The following is a 10,196-nucleotide window of genomic DNA, read 5'->3' as shown; positions in this document are numbered from 1 at the left end:
CAAAACTGACACTTTTAGGACACAACAGACCCTCACACACACCGTGACTACTATAGGACACACAGACCCTCACACCACACACATGACTACTATAGGACACAACAGACCCACACACACACACTGACTACTATAGGACACACAGACCCTCACACACACTGACTACTATAGGACACACAGACCCATCACACACACCAACACACTGACTACTATAGACACACAGACCCTCACACCACACCTGACTACTATAGGACACACAGACCCACACACACACCTGACTACTATAGGACACAACAGACTTCACATACACACACACGACTATATAGACAGAGACACTCGACTACTATAGGACACACAGACCCTCACACACACACCTGACTACTATAGGACACACAGACCCTCATACACACTGACTACTATAGGACACACAGACCCTCCACACCACACGCTGACTTACTGACTACTATAGGACACACAGACTACTATAGGACACACAGACCCTCATACACACACTGACTACTATAGGACACACTGACTACTATAGGACACACAGACCCTCATACACACACTGACTACTATAGGACACACTGACTACTATAGGACACACTGACTACTATAGGACACACAGACCCCAAAAGATCAGGACGATTTCAAAAATAAATGTTGAAAAAATAAAACAATATCGTCGCTGTCTAAATAAAAACCTATATATCCAAAATGAAAACTTAAACAAATGGGGGGGGGAAACGACCATTTAACCGTAGTCTTGGCAGACGTTACTACTGCCATTGCTGTTCTGCTTTAAAATAGCTTTTTGGGAGAGGTATTTCATGTGTACTATTGTTATTATACTAGCTAACTACAGTAGATGGAAGTTTGATTATGTTGTATGTTTAACACTAMGATGAACCTGTTTTGTACGTTTCATTGACTTGCTGTCTTCATTGGTCAAAATGTCTTAAGATAACAGTATAGGGTGTTCATCGGGATTGGGGTTCATTCCAATTCAGAAAGTTAACCAAATTCCAAAATGTTCCTAGTTTAAAATGCGTTGCAGAGAATTGGAATGGATATTGACCCCAAAAACCTTGGTGGGCCCCGTCTTCTCGCCTCAGACCAGGACATCGACCGTCATTTTCTGTTAGTTTCCTGATGATTTTACGCGTTGAGTCACCGCCAGTCGTTGACACCACGGCGCGACTGTCCTGCTGCTTTTACAGGTTCATCTTCCTGTTTCAGTTAGAAGAAGACACACACGGTAAAAAAACTACTGACGCTGAGGTTGAGCGATCAGTCACCTTATGACGTGACACAAAGCGGCATAAACATTCGTAAAACCCTCTTTTATGACTCTCGTGTCCTGTGTCGTACGTGATTTCTGAATACCGGAAAACAATGTTTTCGTGTCCTAATGCTGGGTTTAGCCCTAAATAGACTACGCTCCAACACACTGTACCTCGGAGACCTGCTAGCAACTCGATCGTGTATTTTGAGACATCCTTTGAACAGTGCCAGTTCCGACTACTAGAGCCTCACTCACAACCATTATCCAGAAAACCGCGGAAGAACCCACACCACTTTGGACGTCGCCACGGTCGTCGGCTCTCTTTGCTTCCCACACTGCCTTTCCACAGCGATGAAGGCAGCGCTTGTGGGACTGACTTCATTGACTACAGGCTCAGCGTTCGGCATGATGCCCTCAAAGCTCAATCAATAAGCTAAGGACCCTGGGACTAAACCACCTCCCTCTAAACTGGAATCCCTGAACTTCCTGACAGGACCGCCCCCGAGGTGGTAAAGGGTAGGTAATCAACACATCCACCAACGTTGATCCTCACACGGGGGCCCACTCAGGGGTGCGTACTCAGTCCCGTCCTGTACTTGTTACCGTACTGGACTGCAAGCCAGTCACGACTCCAACACGCAGTCATGAGTTGACGATGAAACAGTGGTAGGCCTGATCACCGACAATGTGGACAGCCTATAGGGAGGAGGTCAGAGACCTGGCGTGTGGTGCCAGGAACAACAACCTGCTCCCTCAATGTATCAAGACAAAGGAGATGATTGTGGACTACAGTGAAAAGGAAGGACCGAGCAAGCCCCCATTCTCCATCGACGATGCTTGTAGTGGAACAGGTTGAGGTTCAGGTTCCTTGGCGTCCACAATCACAAACATAGGTCCAAACACACGCAAGACAGTCGTGAAGAGGGCACACACTTGACTTACTATTAACAAGAGCCATATTCACCACACATCCACGCCTGAGACATCAAAAGATATGAGCATGGGTCCCATCAACACACTCCTCAAAAAGGTTTTAAGCTTCACCATCTCGAGAACATCCTGACGGGTTACACACTGCCTGGTATGGCAATACTGGCCTCCAAACGCAAGGACTAACAGGAGGGTAAGTGCGTACAGCCCAGTAGCATCACCGGAGGCCAAGCTTCCTGCCATCCAGGACCTTATAACCTGGCGGTTCAGCAGGAAGGCCCTAAAAATTGGACTGGGGACTACCATAAATGAGACTCGAAACCGCCTAGCAAGACTGCTTCACTCAGGACTCCTTCTGCTTAACCACACGAGCATAGCGGGTACTGGAAGCGCCAAAAGTCTAGGTCCAAGAAAGGCTTCTAAAACAGCCTCTACCCCCCAAGCAAAAGACTCCTGAAAACTCCTAATCAAATGGCTACCCCGAGATATTGCATTCCCACCCCTCTTTTAATAACCGCTGTTACTTCTCAATTGTTTCATCTATACAATAGTCAAATTTAATAACTCTACCTACATGTACATATTACTCAGTCGACTCACCGGTGCCCCCTGCACATCGACTCTGTACCGGTACCCCCGCTGTAATAATAGCCTCCACATTGACTCTGCATTGAGTCTATCACGGTACCGGGACACACGACTTCACATACAACACTGACTACTATAGGACACACTGACTACTTATAAGGACACACAGGACCCTCACCCTGTAATATACACACCTCAACATATGATCTGTACTGACCCCTAAGGAACTAGGACCAAACCTGTAATATAGTCTCCAATGGACTGTCTGTACCGGTACCCAGTACCCAGCCTGTATACACGCCTACCACAATTCGACATACTTAGCTTACCGATCACCTATACCTGTATATAGTCCTCCACATTGACCTCTGTAGGCAGCACACAGAAGGTCACAAGCACACCAACACTTGGACGTACTATAAGGACACACAGGACCCTTCCCCTGTAAATCAATACCAGCACCCTGACGACTTGATCATCCGTAATAGCGGGGACAACACAGAACCCTCACCGTACCACCGACGCTGGCTACTATAGGACACACAGACCCACATACACACTGACTACTATAGGACAACACAGACCTCGACACACCACGCTGACGTACTATACGGACCGTGGGCCAGACTAGCCCCTGTATATAGTCTCGCCACATATAAGAACTCCTGGAGCTAAGACACAGTACCCCTCCAGAGTCTATAGCCTCCACATTGAACCCTACCGATCAACGTCACGTACGACTACTATAGACCACCTGTATCAAGATACGCACTCCACATTGAACATCCTGTAAACCACACCAGGTACCTGCGCTGACCTACTATAAGGACACATGACTACTATTAGGACACCAGACCCTCACAACAACCCCCTGTATAATAGCCTCCACATTGACTCTGTACGCGGTACCCGCCCACTGGACTACTATAGACACAGCGCCCTGTATATAGCCTCCACATTGACTTGTAACCGGTACCCCTGGACTCCTATAGGGAACACACAGACCCTCCTGATTATATAGGCCTACCACACACTTGAACTCTGTATGCGACTAGCTTACCATAGGAAGGAACACACAGACCCTCATACACACACCTGACTACTCACTTAAGTGAGATCAACACATAGCTCCAACATTGACTCGGTAAAAAAAGGTAAAACAGACCTCTCATACAAACACGACTACTTATAAGGACACACAGACCTCATACCCACATGGGACTTACTATAGACAACACAAGACCCACATACACACCACAGACAATATCTATTGGACACAACAGACCCTTCACAAACACAGACCACCGTAACGCCCTGGTAATATAAGTCCTCCCACATTAACTCTGTACCGTAACACCCTGTATATAGTCTCCAACATTAACTCATGTACGTAACAACCGCGTAATATAGTCCTCCACTTTAACTCTGTATCGTAATAACCCTGTATATAGCCTCCACATTGACTCTGTACCCGTAAACACCCTGTATATAGCCTCCACATTGACTCTGTTACCGTAATACCCTGCATATAGCCTCCACATTGACTCTGTACCGTAAAACCCTGTATAATAGACTCCACATTGGACTCTGTAACCGTATACCCTGTAATATAGCTCACATTGACTTCTGTACCGTAACACACCCTGTATATAGCCTCCACATTGACTCTGTACCGGGTAATACCCTGTATATAGCTTCACATTGTTATTTACTGCTGCTCTTTAGATTAATTTGTTATTTCCTTCTCTCATACTTTTCTTGTTGTTGTATTTCTTGAAACCTGCATTGTTTGGTTAAGGGGCTTGTAAGTAAGCATTTCACTGTAAGATCTACACCTTTGTACGTTTCATAGCACTACACTTTTCAGCATGTCACTGAGGTACTACAACCTGTTGTATTCAGCATTTCAACTGTGGGTCTACACCTGTTGTATTCAGTATTTCACTGTGGAGGTTCTACTACACCTGTGTATTCAGCATTTCACGTAAGGTCTAACGTACACCTGTTGTATTCAGCATTTTCACTGTAAGGTCAGCTACACTGTTGTTATTCAGCATTTCAACTGTAAGGTCTACTACACCTGTTGTATTCATAGCATTTCACTGTGATGCGTCTACTACACCTGTTGTATTCAGCATTTCACTGTAAAGGTCTACACATGGTGTATTCCAGCATTTCACTGTGAGTCTACTACCACACTGTTGTTTTCAGGCATTTCACTGTAAAGGTCTACTATCCACTTACTAACTACTATAGACACACAGACCTATACACACAGCTGACTCTAATAACACACAGACCTCAGGCACAACAACTGGACTACTATAGAGACACACAACCCACATACACACACACTGACTACTATAGGACACACAGAACCCTCATACACACACTGACTACTATAGGACACACAGACCCCTCACACAACGCTGGACCTACTATAGACTGACCACATGACCCCTCACACACGACTGACTACTATAGGACACACAGACCCACATCACACACACTGAACTACTATAGGACACACAGACCCTCAATACACACTGACTACTATAGGACACACAGACCCACACACACACTGACTACTATAGGACACACAGACCCACACACACACTGACTACTAATACGGACACCACAGACCCAACATACACACATGACTACTATAGGACACACACAGACACCAACAATACACACACTGACTACTATAGACACACAGACCCTCATATACACACACTGACTACTATAGGACACACAGACCCTCATATACACACACTGACTACTATGGACACTGACTACATAGGACCACGACCACATACACACACACTGACTCTATAGGACCACACAGACCCTCATACACACACTGACTACTATAGGACACAGACCCTCAACACCACACTGGACTACTATAGGAACACACAGACCCTCATACAACACAACTGACTACTATAGGACACACTGACCCTCATACACACACTGACTACTATAGGACACACTGACTACTATTAGGACACACTGACTAAACTATAGGACACACAAGACCCTCATACTACACGCTGACTACTATAGGACACACTATAGGACAACAGACCCTCATACACACATGACTACTATAGGACACACAGACCCCACAATATCACACCACTGACTACTACAGGGCACACAGACCCACATACACAACACTGACTACTATAGGACACACAGACCCTCATTACACCACACTGACTACTATAGGACACACAGCCCTCATACACACACTGACTACTATAGGACACACAGACCCTCAATACTCACAACACTGACTACTATAGACACACTGACTACTATAGGACACCCACAGACCCTCACCACCACACTGACTACTATAGGACACACACTATGACAACAGATACTATAGGACACCAGAACCTCAATACACACACTGCACCTGTTTGAATTCCAAGTACCTAATATTTGCGAAAAACCATCAGTAAGGTCTACTCGACATAACCTTATATGGACACCTGTTGTTTCAGCATTTCACTGTGAGGTCTACTCAACACTGGAAAATATCTTCTGTTAGTGGAACACTCACGCAGACCTACCATTATTCAACTTAGTAACAGGTCTCACACTGACAACCCTCACTGCTGTTGTAAATCACGACAACATTTCACTGTAAGGTCTCACTACAGACACACCTCATGTATGGTAAGTTCAGGGCAAAATTTCATCCGAATGTAATGGACTATACTGACGACAACCCATGCTTAGGAGCTTCGATCATTTCAACTGAAGCTGCAGGCTACCTTAGCTACAACACACTTATGAAGCTGATTGCTAACCTTACAGCTGACCATTTTATCATTGTAGGAGACATCACTCACAATTCCGACTGATCTATAATTCAGGCATCATATCACTCTGAGTAAAGAGTCTACACGTTGTATTCAGCATTTCCACTGTAAAAAGGTCTACACGCTGTTGTATTCAAGCATTTCACTGTAAGGTCTTCACCTGTTGTATTTCAGCAATTTCCTGTGAGGTCTACTAACACCTGTTGTTATTCAGCATTTCACTGTGAGGTCTACTACCACCTGTTGTATTCCACAGACCATTCTCACTGTAAGGTCTACACATGTTGTATCTCCGAAACATTGATCTAACTGGTAAAGGCTCTGACAATTTCTCTGCTTTTAAAAATTATACAGTTGCAATATATTATCAATACTGAGAATAACATAATCGGTCGAGGTTCGGTCAACCATATATAGATAGTACTTTACAGTATCTTCTCAACATGAGAATCGATAACTATACATCATAGATTCTGAATATGTGGGGCAGGGACAGACATCTTTCGAACACTGATATAGTGTAATCGATCTACGTATCTTGGCAAGACCTGTTGTACGTTTACTTCAGACTATTTCACTGGTACAGGCATATTCTCACACCTGTTGTATCAAGCCATGGGCACGTGTAGGCTTCTACCTAGTACTTATATTTTATATTACCAGGCTTTCTATTTCGGACGTAGAGAGGTCTTACTAAGGGCATATTTCTGTCTGTTACTTCAATCAGTGTTATCATTGCGCTTGTTAAGGATTTCTACTACAATAACTGTTGTTTACTAGCTTAACCACGTACCTATTGGCTAAGAACTGAGTAAGGGTCTTATCGATACATAGCTGTTGTAGTATATTGTTTCTAGCACCATTTCACAACTATGAACTTGTAAGCCGTCGTATTTCTGATAACGTTTCATTGCCTCGTTTGTGCTGTACTTCATCTGCGAGTCACATTTTATCATGATTCCTTGTTAAAAAAGCGTATGTATCTAACTAGGGCGCTGTTTGCTAAATTTCAGCATTTCACTGTCAGGGGGGTCTATAGAGCGAGGGACTCTTGGTATGTTACCTTCGTAGATTCAGAAAGTTACTATCCAAAATTCCAAAATTCGAGCTTTGTCTACAGTGTATCTATCTTTAAAAAAATGCCAGTTGCAGAGAATAATCCCACTGTTGTAGGAATTCGGGGAATATTGACCCCACATTAAAACCTCACTGTTAATAGGTTGAGGCTACACCCCCCGTCCCTGTTTGTACTGCTTCAGCATTTCACCACGTAAAGGCTTCTACACACCTGTTGCTAGATTGTATGTGACAAATACAATCGTATGCAGTTGTCATTTTATTCTTCGTCTCTCACGTGATTTCCTTTGATGATTTACTCAAGCGTATGATGCCCAATAAAAACATGACGCTGAGACACCGCTCGAGCGGACCAAGTCGTCCAGTTTGCACCTAAATCGCACCCCAACATCAAAGTGCCCGACCTCACTAAATGCTCTTTGTGGGCTTTTTAACATGACCAGCAAGCCAGTGTTCCACATCTTAGTGGAAAGCCTTTCCCAGAAGGAGTGGAGGCTGTTACGGCGAAGCAAACCACTGTGGCGGAACCTAAACGTCAATTAATAGGAGACGTCCTTTCCAGAAAAGAGTGGAAGACGCGTAGTGATTTACATCTTCCCGTCATGGTCAATACCAAGAGGTTGGAGGAAACCAAGCAAGGACACACCCAATAACTGTGAGTAATAAGACATTCCACAACGATGAGTGGAAGTGCTGTCTAAGGACGCATCAACAAGGGGGACGGCCAAGGAGGGAGGTTGGCGCAAGCACAGTATATAACAAGGTCACCTTATGACGTGACACACCATATCCACCCGAGAACGGAGTGGTAAAGGCTGTTATAAACATTCGTAAAACCCTGCATCACACACAGGGGGAACCAACTCCCATATTAATCCTCGTCTTTTCCTCTTAGTAGGAGTGACGTACGGCTGTTAATAGCGGTGGAGATTCATACGGTTAGGTAGCGGGGATCACCAAAACTCCAGTTATGTAATTACTATCGCCCATGATTTGAAGGTAATGAAATAAGTGTATGTTGGTAGGTGAGGGCGCCGGGGAGTGTTACACTGTGGTCTGCTATGCCTGTTCAAGGGCCTCTGTGGAAAATCGCGTAAATAGGACGGAGGAATCTAGGATTCTGAAAAGGTCAGCGGGACGATACACGCGGCCACACAGGCACTATAATGTATACAACACCACATACATTTAAACTATTAGCCTACACAAATGTTACATGAGGTCAATTAATACGCGCGATACTATTTAGGATAAAATCACATCTTTAATTAAAGACTACACTCCAATAAAAATAAGTAAGGGGAGGTGTCAAAAAGTTCAAAGAAAATGTAAAATCAAAAACCCGAGACGTAGAAAAAACGAAAATATTTAACTTAGATTAAACAAGAAATATATTCCTACCGCTCCCTAAATTGGCACTGATACAATGGATGAGAGATGATGTTCAAATACAAGAGGGCGAATATAGCGCCTGAGATAGAGGCCTGACCCCACACGTAGCCGTTACAAAAGTAACATATGTGTACAGTGGACATTAAACAGCAAATTGAGCGCGCCGGTGTAGGAGCGATTTATCACTTAGTCCCCCTAGCCTAGCAATGAGCCCCTAATAATATATCGCCACGTGATCAGAAGGAGATGCAGGACAAAGGCGGGATATAATAAACCGCCGCTATATATGTTACAGCTCCTTATCGCTAAATGTCATTCTGAAGAGCGTAACTAGTTTGGGACATCTAAAAGAGTCATTCATTTACCCATGCAAAATCACTTATATATGGTTTACAAAGATACTATTATAAGCGAGTTGTAAATTAAGGGTCAACTTAGGCAGGGTACCCCTCGACACGAAACCTTTTCAGAAACCTCTTTCAATATATCAGAGATCCCTCGTCTCGGCTAATCCTTATAGTACGCTCACAGTGGTCTATGTTACCAGTCAAACAAATGACGTTGGTATTGTTTCAGAGGTACTTCAACTCTGGTTTGATAAAGAGCGTTGGATCCCCTGCCATGCAACTTGCGGCTACGCACAGTCAGTCCCATTATTAAGACGTGTTTCATAGATTTAAAGACTTCCTGTGTTCATAGGATTTAGACTCCTGTGTTCTAAATAGTCCACTACTTTGACTTCTACAACGAGGCTAGGGGACTAGGTATCAGCCGTTTGGACCTCTCATTAGGCTAGGGGGACTAGGTATCGCCCTTTGACCTCTAATTAGGCTAGGGGGACTAGGTATCGCCGCTTTGACTCTAAACATTAGGCTAGGGGGACTAGGTCTCGCCCTTTTTTGAACCTCTACATTAGGCTGGGGACTGAGAGGCGCCTTTTGAAACCTCTACTTAGGGCTAGGGGGGAACTAGGTTCCGCCTTTGACCTCTTTACATTAGGCTAGGGGATAGGTATCGCCCCGTTTGACCTCTACAATGAGGCTAGGGTCAAACGCCGCCATCACATTACATCTCGTATAGAATGCTACGTA

The 10,196-nt window shown here is 44.4% G+C and overlaps 2 long non-coding RNA genes across 4 annotated transcripts; both read right to left on the bottom strand.

Moving 5' to 3' along the window:
• Window positions 1-77: 77 nt before the first annotated feature.
• Window positions 78-5,424, bottom strand: LOC139025787 (uncharacterized). Of its 3 annotated transcripts, none has more exons than XR_011477422.1 (5): window positions 5,371-5,424; window positions 5,135-5,218; window positions 481-584; window positions 372-449; window positions 78-155 (listed from the first exon to the last, which is right to left on the bottom strand). It is a non-coding gene; the product is annotated as an uncharacterized lncRNA (long non-coding RNA). The 3 variants fall into 3 exon arrangements; XR_011477421.1 differs by having other exon boundaries at window positions 5,175-5,218; XR_011477423.1 differs by lacking the exons at window positions 481-584; window positions 5,135-5,218; window positions 5,371-5,424 and adding an exon at window positions 3,333-3,375.
• A 71-nt stretch (window positions 5,425-5,495) lies between these two features.
• On the bottom strand, window positions 5,496-6,086 carry LOC139025788 (uncharacterized). The gene is made up of 3 exons (XR_011477424.1): window positions 6,040-6,086; window positions 5,748-5,795; window positions 5,496-5,579 (listed from the first exon to the last, which is right to left on the bottom strand). It is a non-coding gene; the product is annotated as an uncharacterized lncRNA (long non-coding RNA).
• Window positions 6,087-10,196: the final 4,110 nt, after the last annotated feature.

The sequence above is a fragment of the Salvelinus sp. IW2-2015 genome, unplaced genomic scaffold, assembly GCF_002910315.2.
Source record: "Salvelinus sp. IW2-2015 unplaced genomic scaffold, ASM291031v2 Un_scaffold3271, whole genome shotgun sequence".
Taxonomy (NCBI): Eukaryota; Metazoa; Chordata; class Actinopteri; order Salmoniformes; family Salmonidae; genus Salvelinus; species Salvelinus sp. IW2-2015.
Note: the sequence above shows the minus strand (reverse complement) of the source record. Positions and strands in the feature narration are given on the sequence as shown.